This window comes from Macaca mulatta, chromosome 2 (genome assembly GCF_049350105.2).
Source record: "Macaca mulatta isolate MMU2019108-1 chromosome 2, T2T-MMU8v2.0, whole genome shotgun sequence".
NCBI classification, from domain to species: domain Eukaryota; kingdom Metazoa; phylum Chordata; class Mammalia; order Primates; family Cercopithecidae; genus Macaca; species Macaca mulatta.
Genome location: NC_133407.1, coordinates 140,692,749 through 140,707,686, shown reverse-complemented (window position 1 = coordinate 140,707,686; position 14,938 = coordinate 140,692,749).

Genomic DNA, 14,938 nt, shown 5'->3' with positions numbered 1-14,938 from the left:
ACTTGGCAGCTCCAATATTTATATTTTCACTATCCCACGGTGATCCCTGATATGTAGTAATTTGTCATTTTGTTGAGGTACAAATCTGAATTATTCTTATCACTCCTTACAAAGACTGATGTGTGAAGCCAGTTATTTATTCAGCAGCAAAACAAACTAACAGCCAAACAACTGCATCTCTATTTAACTTTTCCGGTTGCCTTTCTCACTGCCTGTATTGTCACTCTCTCAAGGTGACAGTCTTTCTTGTTCTTTTTGTTTTTTTCTTAAGGTCCAGCAACCAAGATATAAAACAATGAAAATGAAATAGCATCAAACTAGGGATATGATTTTACACACTGTGGATAGCTCGTGTGACTCTCCACGGATCCATGATTCAAGGAAAACTTAACTATGTTGGCAAATTTGGGGATTATGAGCAGTCTCAGGACATATTCGTTGTAAACGTCGACAAGATGCTAGCAGTGACTTTTTCTTTCAACTCTTGTTCGAATTGTTCCCCACATACAAAATGCCTCCCTTCACTACCTTCTTGCTCCTACTTTACTCTCCAGAAGCAAACACTCGGCTACGTGGTGTGCATCCTTTGAGGCCTCTTTCTACTCACTTACATAAATAGATTTATGTGTCTGTGCATAGACCACTTTATTATTTTTTAAAAATGTAAATTAGGATTATACCAGAATGCATGAGAGCAGGGACTTTGTTGATTCTGCTATAAACAGAGGTGAGAGGAGTGTTTGAAACATACTAAGCAATCCTGAAATATTTGTTGGGTTAATATAACTTGCCTTTTAAAATTTACTTTATTTTTGTGATGATCCCATGTCAGTACTTGGGTTTTGTCTACCTCATTTTTTTCCACAGATCTGCATGGGATTCTAAAATGTGAATATATGATAAAGAAATTAAGCACTTTACATCCTAGTTTTTATTAAGACATTCAAGTGTCTCCTTTAAATAAATCCTTTTCTGTGCACAATGACTTCTTGTTGGAGCTGACAATACAGTCATTCACATTCTCACTTTCAGGGTTATTACACCCTTGAAAGTGTTTGGCTTAGATCGTGTGTTCCTTGAAGGGCAGAGATGGTGTCACTTTAAAAATGAAAATGATTAAGTGTTGAGTTTAGGCAATGAAGCACATTGACAGATACCTATGTAGTTGGTGACTAATAATGTCTAGAGGAACAATTTTGCTAGAATATATTTGGTGGGGAAGATTACAAACTGTGACTTACCTTTAAAAAAATAAACAAGTAGCTTGTTAACAAGTGTTAAGGAGTGGAGTCTTGAATATGCCTGTAGAAGCAAGGTGGACAGAAAATTGGAATTGCCTCCTTAAAAGGCTGTTCTCTTTAAATATTAGTTAACACTCTCCACATCCCACTTTCCTCATTTAGTAAAGTTGACAAGAAGATATGAACTTTTTCAGGTGATGAAAGTTGGCCTTATATTTGTAACTTGCTTACTGGATATTTTAAGAAAACCCCAAATGATGCTCAACCATATCTGTTAAAATATGCAAAAATCAGCATTTTGTCTCAGATTGCATTCAAATTAAACAGAAAGTAAAATGATGAAACTTGGAAAAAAGTGTGAACCTTTCTTACACTGACACAACAATTGTTAAGCTAAGAAACTACTTTTTATTCCCAGATGAGATTAAATAATCATATAGGCACACCAGAAACAATATTTTTATCCCCAGGTAAGAGATTGTTTCTGTCTAATAATCTCAAAATATTGCCTTGGTAGTAATTGTTTTTGTGACATAAAAATGATTGAGAACAAGCCAGTAAAATTTGTTGCTGAAAAAGGAAAACATTAAATTAGGCCCCAACTTTCCATAAAATAGAACCATATGGTACATTTAATTATAAGTTGAGGGGATATTTGAAGTTTTAATTTAAGTGTTTTACTTACAACATTAGCTCAATTCTTCTGCCCAGATGTCTTAACAACAAGCCACAGCACCACATACAGAAAAACAACCACACTAAAGATAAAAAACAAAAACTGATTAATCATATACTTGCTCTGCACAACAAAAAGGTGTAAAACTCTAAAAGCTCATCCTACAGGGTTAACTCAAAATGCAGCTGCACTTGGTGGGCTGAGTGGACAAGACAAGGTTAGAGGAACCCTGATTCTGAGGCTTATTTCTGAGCCCTTTCAATTTACAGAAGCACTCAGCATGCCCCAGTGCCACATTTTGGGGAATCATTTTCTGTACTCCAACACTAGGAACTGATTAGCCTTTGGCGAATTATGTATCATCTCTGAACCTCAGTTTCTTTATCTGTAAAACGGGAAAAAAACGAAACCTACTTCACAGAATTATCATAAGGCTAAATAGTGTGGTAATATACGTGAAAAAATTAGCACGGTACCTTTCACAAAGTAGATACTTAAAAATGTCAGCAACTTCCCCTCATCCTCCTTCACTTCATGCTTTACATGAACCTGGGGCATCTTTAATCAATCACAGTAAGCTGGCTATTTTAGAAAGCATGATCGTATTATGTATTGTACAGCTTGAGGGTGGCATGTACTGCCGCAGATGTTACCTTCTTGCCAGGACAATGGAGATTGATGAGTGGAGGAGGGGGGAGGCCCGAATGTGGGGCTCCATCAGGCAACTGATGGGTCCTGTGATCCGTGCCCCTCTCAGTTGCTTGGTTTGAGGCAAGATGAACAGAGCCAGGAACAGCTGAGCAAACAAAGTAATCCAGACCATACTTGTGGTAATGGTGACAAACTCTAAGAAATAACATCAATCATTTGAAGCAATGACCATCTTCTCAGGCTGTGCTCACCTGGATTGGAGGAGGAAAAAAAAGTAAGTGTGCTGTTCAATACTCCTGAGTAAAAGCTCTTTTCAACAGCGATGGCTTTGTTGTTCTCTTATTACTCACTCTATTTTGTCCTCAATACTCACTCTTCTTGTTCCACCTTTGCTTTCAGCATCATAAAGCTGACAGAGCAGACTGTGAAACCAATTCATCGTGTGGCCTGTCCAATGAATTACGTTTACTCCCAATTCTGAAAGGTGCCTTAAAACAAACACAAGAGGAGCCAGCATTTCTCTCATAGACTACCAGTAGGCGGAAACCTTGGGCTTTACATGAAAAAGGCCCACTTTACTAACCTGAAGAGCATCTTACCTCCAAAGCACTCATCAGGGCAGTTGCTCCCGATTGTGAATTATTATTATTTTCCTGCTGATTTTGTTTTAATGTCCAGTGGAGATACTCACCTTTCCCTTCTAGCTAGTTGACAGATATTCTGGTAAGCTGGGACAGTTGCTGCCTTTGCCCACCTACTGCTTTTTGCCCGGTTTAACACCACCAGTACTTTATTATTCACAGCACCGTTAATTAATTAATAAGGTATTTGGTGATGATATTAAGGAAGCTGGAACCATTTCAGTTTAGATTGGCACTACTCAAGACATCGGTACAATTGATGTTTGCTCAGAAATAGAAGAATATTGCAGGGAATCTGGGAGAGAATAGTAGATGGTGAATTTGGAACCAACTAATTAGAGTATCATTGTAATGTGGATGGGGAACAAGTTAGTATTTACCTTTCTACGAATATAAAAATGATTTCTGAAGCAGTGCCACAAAATGGTGATTCTAGTGGGGATGAAGAACTATTGCAGACTCTGTCACTCAGAAGCATGCCAGGTTTGGGAAAGCGTATTCACTACACCTATTTCTTATATAAGCCAGAAAGTAAAACTGGACAAAACTTCTTGACTGGAGGAGAGGGAATATATAGAGAGTGAGAAATCAATGTAGGAGGCATTTAGAGTGGGAACAGAAAGTCAAGAAACACTTTGAAAGTAAAAATTAAATATTTGGGAGAGTATTTTACTTATTCATGAGAGCAAAGTATTTCCAAGAACTTTAGCAGCATATATTACATATTTTTAAAGTCCTTGTTACCATGGATTTTAATAGCTGGTATAGCAAAATCTCCTTTTTTATTTTTTATTACGTTGAAGCCTAATTGGAGAAAACAAGGTGGTGTAGCAGACAGAGTGCTACTGAGATTGTAATACTGGCTTTGCAGTATTATATATACTGCAGTTAAATTCAGTGAACATTTTTGAGAGCATCTTGAGTATATGTTCTAGGACCTTTGAGAGTTATATTCATCTTTGAACCCGTTTCCTCCCTGTAAGTTCCAGTTACTATTGCTGTGTAACAAGCCATGCAAAAACATGGTGGCATGAAACACTCATGGTATTGTGCTGATGGATTCTGTGGGTCAGCAGTTTGGACAGGACAGAACCTGTATTACTTGTCTCTGCACCATGATGTCAGGGGGCTTCGGCTAGGAAGTCTCATGTGGAGGCATCTTTACACACATGTGTCTGGTTGTTAACTTGACTGTTGGCTGGACTCTTGGCTAGAACACCTACACATGACCTCTGGGTGGGCTAGTTTGGGTTTCTTCAAAGAATAGCAGCTGGCTTTGAAGAGTGAATATCCCAAGAGAGCCAGGTAGAGACTAGCCTTGAAAGACATATAGTCTTATATTCACCCTAGATAAAGCCCATCTAGATTGAGTGGAGGGAGCATAAACCCTCTCTCTTGATGGGAGGCATGTCAAAGTCATAGTGTAGTAGTAGCCTGTGGAATGGGAGATGTTTTTTTGAATATCTTTGGAATATACAATCTGCCATATTATAACTCAGTTCAATAAAGTGTTGTGATGACTTGCTGAAGAAATGTTTTGGCTTTCAAAAATGTGAGCATCAGAAGAACTAGAGGTTTTTGAACAACTGTAACATTACAATGAATATTGTATTTTCTTCAGGAAGCATTATAATCTTCACCACCACCCAGGAGGCAACTGGCTTTGTTTGGTGAATACGTTTGGGTTGGTGGAGCAGGGGGTCTTCCAAAGCTCTGACTGAATAACAATACTACATCCTTGCTATCTTTCTTAGGAAGACCTCAGCCTGGGATTTGTTGCCTGCCTCTACCACTTACTATCTGACTGACTTTAGACAAATTAGTTAACATTTCTTTGCCTCAGTTTGTTTATCTATAAAACAGGAGATAATAGTAGCTATCTACTGGAGTTATTTTGGGACAAAAAAGGGCCAGTGCGTGTAAAACAATTTGCACAGTTCCTGAAATATACTAAGCACTCCGTAAATGAGAGTTGTTATCATTTAGGAGGGTAGTTTAAATTATCTGAATGTATTTCTTTCCCTGAGTTAAGTAATTGTTGTTATTCAGACAAAAAGGAAATTTCAGGAAGTGGTAACTTGGTGACGGGGGAAAGAAGTGCATGGCTGAGGGAAACTGGACAAAAACATGTTTAAAAGAGTATTTTAATGCAATTTTGCCACATGGTGTGGGCAACAGGGTCAACGTTCTTCCCTGTCTTTACTCAAGACTCTTCAATGAAACTTCAATTTCCCATTTATGTGCTGTGTAGTTGCATTTATCTTGGGGCTACAATAGAAGCACGGAATCTTTCTTCAAAGAGGAAGAGAATGAGACAGAGGCAGCCTCGAGAGGCCTCTTAGGTTTGTGTTCTGTTTTATTTCCTAGAATTCTTTCGGTGGCTACAGAAGGTGAAATGACAGGTGCTACTGAATCTCTTACTCCTGCCTCAGTCAAAGCTATTGGTAACCTTATTCACATCCTTTGTTTTAATGCTCTGCATAAAGGAATTCTTTGATCTCTAATGACAATATTTGAAAACCCCTCCAGCTCTGAGAATCTTCTAGAATCTACTTCTGGGTGTTCTTGAACATCAGGCAATTATGAATGTATACATAGTCTTCCACAATTTACATTTTTTATTTTAATATCTGTTTCTTGGAGCTGTATGTGGTTCAAAATAAAGTTATTAGAAAAGCAAAATTTTAGATTACTAACAGTGTCACAGATTATCAAAACAAGATTTACATGGATATGAGAATTTGTCTTCCAGTAATATAAGAGAACAAAGACCATGTGGGAATCATATCCCTTTTTCAATACAAATTACTCAAAATGCACACACTCACCATAACAACATCCTAAACTACCACCACCAAAAGATTTAGCCATGTCACTGTAAGTGGCTTTCATAGTTTTTGATGTTGTCGTTACCTTCCATGCAATGGTTTTATTCTGTGTCAACTTACCTAGACTATAGTAGCTACACTTACCATATTCCTTTTCTTCTGTGGTTCCAGGTTAGAACAAGAGACATGTATGGGAGATTTGGGTGGTGCAAGTGGAGCAGCAGCTGTCGATATGCTCTGAGGGTCAGACACAAGAGCCGTCCATGGATATTGTTGCTGAGATGCCTGCTCACTTTGTTGTTGTAGCATGCACCCAGACCCTCAGTGCCTCCAGCTCCTCCCAGGTCTCTTCCTTTGCCTTTTCAGAGTTCTAGGCCAGATATGCACACAACTCTGTGGCAGTCATCACCCGTCTGACAGGTTATCATCATCATCAAGGTTGGAGATAATGAGGAGCCAGTGAGAGGTTCCAGTTTGTCCTCCTTCTCCCTCAATTTAAGCTCAACACCAGCCCCAAAGGCAACAACCTTGCATAGATTTTTAAATCAGTTCTCATAATTGCATTAGGTCTAATTTCTTTAGTAACTCCCTCATCCTATATCATCATGGTGTACCTTCTTCAGTTGAATGTATACAACTAATTGATAAACCTAGTATCATGTTTCTTAGCTTTTAAAAAACCCACACCTCTACAACCTTTTCTTACTTTATCTTCCACATATTTCCAACAGTTAAGAAGGTTTTATATACAGTTGACCCTTAAACAACTCAGGGATTAGGGGCACTGACCCCTTGTGTAGTTGAAAATCTATGTATAATTTTTGACCCCCTGCAAACTTAACTATTAATAGCCTGCCATTGACTGGAAGCCTTACTGATACCACAAACCATTGGTTAACACGTATTTTGTATGATACATATATTATATACTGTATTCTTAAAGTGAGCTAGAGAAAAGAAAATGTCACCAAGAAAATCATAAGACAGAGAAAATATATTTCCTATTCATTAAGTGGAAGTGGATCGTCGTAAACTCTTCATCCTCCTGGTTTTCACATTGAACAAGGTGAGAAGGTTAACATTTGAACTTAACCTTGTCCTGAAAACTATCACAAGGATTAGCCAGGCATGGTGGCAACTGCCTGTGGTCCCAGCTGCTCGGGAGGCTGAGGCAGGAGAATGGCGTGAACCCAGGAGGCGGAGGTTGCGGTGAGCCGAGATCACCCCACCGCACTCAAGCCTGGGCGGCGACAGAGCAAGACTCCATCTCAAAATAAAAATAAAAAATAAAAATAAATAAATAAATAAACTATCACAAGGAGGGGGAAGAAGGATAATAGGAGAAGGAGGAGGCGGAGATAGTTTTGCAGCCTCATGGGTGGGAGAGGTGAAAGAAAATCCATGTATAAGTGGATCAGAGTAGTTCAAACTCACGTTGTTCAAAGGTCAACTATAGTTTATTTTCAGTACATTATATAAAATCAAGAGGCGCTAAATGATCTGGTTTCCAGCCACTTCTCCACTTCATCTCCTTCTTCCACTCTCATCTACACTTCAAACACACTAATCTCCTCCATGAGCCTCAAACCCAAGGAGGTTCTGTCTCTTTATCTTGGCAAATGGCTGTGACACTTTTCCTGTTATTTACATGGCTGGAATATCTTTTCACTTTTCAAATATTTAATTAAACACCACCACCTATGAGGACCTTACCTAACATTTCTTTCTATGTGATCCCTCCATACCAATGGCATCTATTGCTGAACTGTCTTTGTTTCCTCTATAATATGCACTGCATGATTATAAAATACGTATTTCTTTTTTAGTGTATTTTTGTCCACCTCTGAGCAGAATATACGTTCTATCGTGGCAGAAACTTGAGTTTGTTTTTATTCTCAATTGTGTTCACATTTCCTAGCACAGTGCTAGGAACACATGGCAGCCTTCTCTTGGTGAATCAATAAATTTAACAGCTATGCTAATGCAGTAACATAACAGTCTGGGTATATATACACTTGGAAGCACTCTATTGTCTGACAGGACATAAAAGGAGTTTTCAGGTCATCTTCTTCTGCTGTTGATTGGTGGTAGCTGTGTAAGTTTGAACTTGATCTTGTCCTGAAAATGATCACAAGCTTCCAGGGCCATGTCTACTTCCTAAATCATGCCAGAGTTTTGCCTTTGGAAATTAAATTCAGTATAAAGGACATACATTTCTTTCCTGTAATCCAAAGAATCATGTTTGGATATAGGTTTCTTCTGATGGAGGTGGTAGTTAAAAAATACAGTCCTGACAAATCTTATTAGTAACGTTTAAAAGCATGCATACATCTTGGATGTGATATATGGCCTTCTCCAACACAACCTGAAAAAATGGACCCAATGACCATAGGACATGAGAAAATACGAGACTTTATTTCTTCCTGGATGTTACTGATAGACATATACTTTTATAGATGCACTGCAACTATTTGGAAAGGTAAAAAAATGTAACTTATCTCCCTGGGCTCACATAGAAACAGAAATGGTACTGTCTGATCAACTATGCTATTTCTGATGTTCTCTAGAGTCACGTATCTTGAACAGAGCCAATAAAAATGTAAAAAAAAATCACACATACGCCTACCTAGACATAGTCATTCTCTTTTTTTAAAGTTTTCGTATCTATTTCTATTGTCTATCTGCAAAGAAGCTAACTGCAGTTGGGTACTTGTTTCAAAACAGGAGGAAGAGAAGAGCTGGCTTTGCTAACAATTGTTATAGCAGAATCACAGTGACACTTGAAGTATTTTGGCTTTGGAAGTTGTCCTTGTACATTAATTGACATATCTCCGAGAGAATCAAATCACAACATGTAACTGCAAACGTCTGTTTTTCAAAAATCTCCTTTTGTGAAAAAGTATAATCTACTCATTTATTTGATTAAAAAGTACAAATCAGAGGTAAAATATATGGGATAGCTATCACTTCCATGGAGAACCTCAACTGACTTCTGAACTAGCTTATTTTCCTCCATTAACATCTCGTTATTTTACCTTGAACTTCTCCTTAATGTAACTTACCACATTGATACTGAAAAGTATGTAAACTTAAAAAAGTATCTCTTCTGTCCTAGACTGTGAATTTTATTATGAAGTCTAGTAAGAACAGGATTATGTTTTTCTTATTTACTGCTGTGAAACCATAGCCTTACACAGTGCCTTGTACATAGCATGTGCTTAATAAATGTCAAATGGAGGAGTTATACATCATGTCCTTCACAAAACGATACCAACATGGTTCATTTTTACCTAGGTTTCCCCCTTTTTTCCACTTTTCATTTCTACATAAAAATGTGGAGACAAAAAATGTCAGACACAAAATTTTGAGAACATCATCACAGATGTTGCAAGACTGGATACTAATACATAACACCATTGTGTAGATGTAGGTATAATGGTGGTAACATTGTGGTCTTCAAACCTGAGAAAATTGCATACGATAAATACTTGGTAATATGCTGAACCAACTAAGTGAGTTTGTGTCACTTTTCTTCCTTAGAACTGAAATCATCAAAGACTTCTGCTTCCTGTCGTGGCTCTTACTCCATTGAAGGTAAAAAACCACACAAATTCCTCAAGAAAATGATTTCCCTTTAGTTTCTAATATCATTGAAGATTATCTTAAATGGTTTCTCTGACCTCTTTTCAAAATTTCAATCTTGAAAATAAAAATAGGATGCCTGCCAGACCTAGTCAGAAAGGGAGGTGAGGAAGTGGGACAAGTGAGGAGATGGTAATTAATCATACCGGTAATTAATTATACCACCTAGGGCACTTACTCCAAATTTGGATGAAGATAAGAATCACTGAAACTTGATAGAAGAAAAAAAAAAATTATTGCTGCAACTGAGACCTACTGAACAAGAATTGCCAGGGTGATCTATATATTTAATACATATCCCTTAAGGATTCTTATCACGCTGGCCAACCTAGAAAGGACTGCTCAAGGTAGCTCAGGCTTCAGGGTGAACCCAAGTATAGGTTACAGGAAGTTGTTCAATAAATCGTGAAAGGCAGAGCAGACTGAGTACAGATCAAAGGAGGTACGTCTGTAATATCAAGAAGCCAACAAGAAACAGAAAAGCTTTCCCAATAGGTTACCATGACAGCTACAGTAATTATAAGAAAATATGCAATCTAGTCTTCTAGGGTAGTTACTTTTTTAAAATAATTGAGGTCTAACTTATATCCAGTAAAGTGTACAAGCCTGAATTCTAAGGTTTGAAAATATTTTACATATGTACACACCTTTGGAACTCCTTTCCAGAACACGATATTAACCATGTCAGTTACCACAGAATGTTTTCTCATGCCACCTCCACAGTGATTTCTAATGTGTTCTTACTCTTTCTACAGTCAGTAGGCTCTATGGTAATGTTTTGTTTCTTTTTCATTGCAGATGTGTGTAATTTGTATTATCTCTCTTATTCTTGCTTGGAGTATGGCAATTTTATAATATTTTCAAAGAACTAACTTTTGGGTTTGTTGCTTTTTCCTGTTATATATGTATATTCTATTTCATAGATTTATGCTCTTGAATACAGATTATATTTCCTCTTTCCACTTTCTTTAGGTTTAATTTGCTATTCTTTTCCAGCTGTATATGAGTTAGAACCTAACATTCCTGAATTTTAACTCTTCTTCATTTTGAATACAAACAGTCCTCAACTTAGGAAACTTTGACTTAACGATTTTTCAAATTTAAGAAGGTGTGAAGGCAATACGCATGAAACCATGCTTGGAATTTTGAATCTGGATCTTTTCCCAGGTTGGTGATATATGGTTCAGCACTCTCTTGCGATGCTTCACAGTGGCAGAGAGCTGCAGCTGCCAGTCAGCCACAGCATCACAAGAGTAAACAACAGACACTGTACCGTGTACTGTGTTGCCCAGTGGTTTTGTCCAAATGAAGGATGTTAGAGTTCTGAGCACAGCCCAGCCGGAGTAGGCTGGACTCAGCTATGATGTTCAGGAAGTTAGATGTATTCAATGCATTTTTAATTTATGATCTTTTCAACCTAAATTGGGTTTATCTGGAGGTAACACCATTATAAGTTGAGGAGCTCTACAGAGTAGACAAGTTACAGTAAGCTAAGGTTAAATTATTATTAAACAATTTAAAAATAAATACATGTAGTATATTCTAAGTGTATAGTGCATAAATTCTGTCATAGTGTACAGTAATGTGTTAGGCCTTCACACTTACTCTTCACTCATTCCCTGAGTCACCCAGTGACTTCCTGTCCGGCAAACTCCATTCTTGGTAAGTGCCCGATATATGTGTACCATTTTTTATCTTTTATACTATATTTTTAGCTGCACCTTTTCTGTGTTAAGATGTACCAATACTTATCATGGTGTTGCAGATCCTTACAGTATTCAGTATAGTGTCATGCTGTACTTTTTTGTAGCCCAGGAGCAGTAGGCTATACCTTGCAGCCTAAGGGTGTATCAAGCTACACCATCTAGGTTTGTGTAAGTGCACTCAATGATATTTGCACAATGACAAAATCACCTAAGGATGCATTTCTCAGAATATATGCCCATCGTGAAATAATGAATGTACGTTGTTATTAATTATAGTCCCCATGCTGTACAATAGATCTCAATATAAATCTAATCTAAAGGTCTATCATGGCATTTGCAAATAGCGATCCATTTTATTATTTTTATTTTCTAATTCTTACGCCTCTTGTTGTTACCTATTTTATAATTGCTTTGGATAACACCTCCAGAATAATATTATATGGTAGTGGACATAGTGCTCCCATCTTTTCCCTGTTCCAGGCCTTAGTGGGAATGACTCTAGTGTTTTCGGATTAAATATGATGTTTAATATTCAGGTATATATTTGACCATGTTGTAGATATATTCAACCATTCATATTTTCTGCAGAGATTTATTAAAAACAGGCATTTTATGTTATTGAAGTATTTTTCAGCATCAATGGAGATAAGCCTACATTTTCCCAGTCAGTCAATTAATATGGTAAATCATATTGATAAATTTTCTAACTTGGAATCTTCCTTTCATTTCTGATATAAAACCAACTTGGCCATTCATATTGTTTTCTTAATGTGTGATAATGCTAAGATACTGATACTTCATTTAAGATTTTGACTTTGCTATTTTATTCGTAAGTGATTCTAATCTGTAATTTCTTTTTCTCTGTTTTCTTTATCAGATTTTCCTACTAATGTTATAACATTTTCATAAAAAAAATTAGGATGTTTTCCTTTCTATTCTGTATTCTCTAAGAATTTATTGACTAAGGGTACTATCTTTTTCTTCTATGGAAAGGTGTTAAACTGTATTTTCCTAAGAAATACTGTATTTCATTTAGATTTCAAATGTATTTGCACAAAGGTGTACAAAATAGTATTTTCATGATTTAAAAATTTCCTCTGTATTCATAGTTATTTCTCTTTGCCATTTCTTATTTTGTATATTTTTGGTTCCTCTTTTTTTCTAAAACTACTTAGTCTCAATTCTGTCTATATTCTGTCTTATGTTGGTAATAACTGTGTGTATTATTGTGGTGTTTTATATATATATTGGATTTTGTCCCTAGCTCCTGGCTCATAACTCCCATAGACCTGGTTACAGTCTTTTATTAGAATGTTGGGTGCATTAGGCCTCAGGGACAGCCTCTGACCTTCTTCCTGCCTTTCTTTCACCTGCTCCAATGCAGGACTCTAATGTTCTCCTGCCTTTCTCTTTGTGGGGTTTAAGACTGCCATGAGAGGGTCCCACCCTATACCCTGGGGGAAGGAATGCTAATGTCATGAAGCTTCCATTAAAAATCCAGGAGGACAAGGTTACCAACCACACATGTAAGTTGAGGACAGTCTGTGTCATAAAGACCTAGCAAATTCATCAGGTGATGATAGTCAATGAGAGATCCCAGCAGCTACCAGCTTAGGCAGTACAGACCAGATGGCCACACAAGCCAATCCAAAGAAATCATAAGCTAAATAAAACAGTTGTTTTAAGCCACTAAAGTTTGTACAAAGTTAACTAATACAGCCTCCTATGTTGCATTATTTTATATTAGTCAATCTTTTTTGTTATTTTATCTCTTCTAAAAGAATGTTAACATTTTTGTGTTGACCGTAGAAATTACAAAATGTCTTTATTACAACCTACTTGAAATTTATGTGTTTTCCACATGCCGATCAGTGTTTGAACATTATAGCAATTTATTCCATTTATCCTCTCTCACTTTTTTTTTTTTTTTTTGCTATTTTTGTTACAGATTTTATCTCTGCTTGTCGACAGCTCAACAAAACATTGTTACTTTAAATGAGGAACTGGCAAACAAGAGGCTGTAGAATGCCATCCTGCTTTTTATTAGTAAAGATTTATTGGAACACAGCTGCTGTAATTTAAACGTGTCTGCACCAAAAATTCAGGTGTTGTCAGTGTGATAATATTAACAGCTGGGGCCTTTAAGAGGTGATTAGGCCATGAGCACTCCTCTCTCCTGAATGGGATTAAGCCCCTTATTTTAGAAGGCTTTGTGCATTTGGTTAGCTTGCCCTTCCACCTTCTGCCATGTTAGAATACGGTGTTCCTCCATTCCAGAAGATGCATTCCCTCATCAGACAACCAAACATGTGGGTGCCTTGATTTTGGACTTCTGAACCTCCAGAACTGTGAGAAAATACATTTCTATTCTTAATTACCCAGTGTCAGATATTTGTTGTAGCAGCCCAAATGGACTAAGAAAACACCCATGCCTGTTTATTTCTCTATTGTCTATGGCTGTTTTCACACTACAGTGGCAGTGGTTGAGTAGTTGTGACAGAGACTGTATAATCTGTGAAGCTTAAAGTGTGTGCTACAAAAAAATTTTTGCAGACCTCCATTTTAGACAGTCTAAGAATTTGTAAATTTACCCCAATATTTACATTTCTAGGGCTTTTCTGCACTTTTAGCTTTTGTTTGATAGAGTTTTATTTCACCTTCATTTTTGATTGATGTTTTTATTCTGTTGGCATTTTTTTGCTTTCTTTATTTTGAATTGTCATTTTTTTTTGTCTTTTTGTTCCCATAATTGTGTTGAGAAGGTGTAATTATCATTGTGATTCCCGAAGGTAATGTGTTCTCCTTTATTCCTTAGGATGCTTTTAGAACTTTTCCCCTTTATATTTGATTTTCAGCAATTTCACTATGATGTGGCTATGTGTGGTTTTCTTTGTATTTATCTTGTATGTGGTTTACTGAGCTTTTTGCAACTTGCGCTGCCAATATTGTATTTGGAATATTTTCAGCTATTATTTTCAAATACTTCTGATATTCTTTTTCTTCTCATTTTTGCATTCTGATTACATATCTGTTTGAACATTATACCGTGTCCCACATCTCTTGTGTTGTTTCTTTCACATTTTTCCAATTTTTTTTCTCATCAGGTTTCAGTTGGCATAGTGACCTATCATTGGGTTGACTAATCTTCTCTTCTGCTATGTCTCATATAAAACCTATCTAATGACCCATGCTTATTTGCACATACAGTAACTTTTATTGTTTTTCACATTGCGAATGCTGTATCTTTTGAGAATCTTCCACTGTATATATATATACTTCCGGAGTTAATTAAAACAAAGTGAATTTTTGTTTTGTTTTGCTTTTTGTTTTTTGGAGCTGGGGTCTCACTCTCTTGCCCAGGCTGGAATGCAGTAGTGCGATCTCAGCTCACTGCAACCTCTGCTCCCTGGGCTTAAACTATCTTACCACCTCAGCCTCCCAAGTAACTGGTAGTGTGCACCACCAGACCCAGCTAATTTTTGTATTTTTTGTGGAGAGAAGTTTCACCATGTTGCCCAGGCTGGCCTCATACTCCTGCTTTCAAGCAATCTGC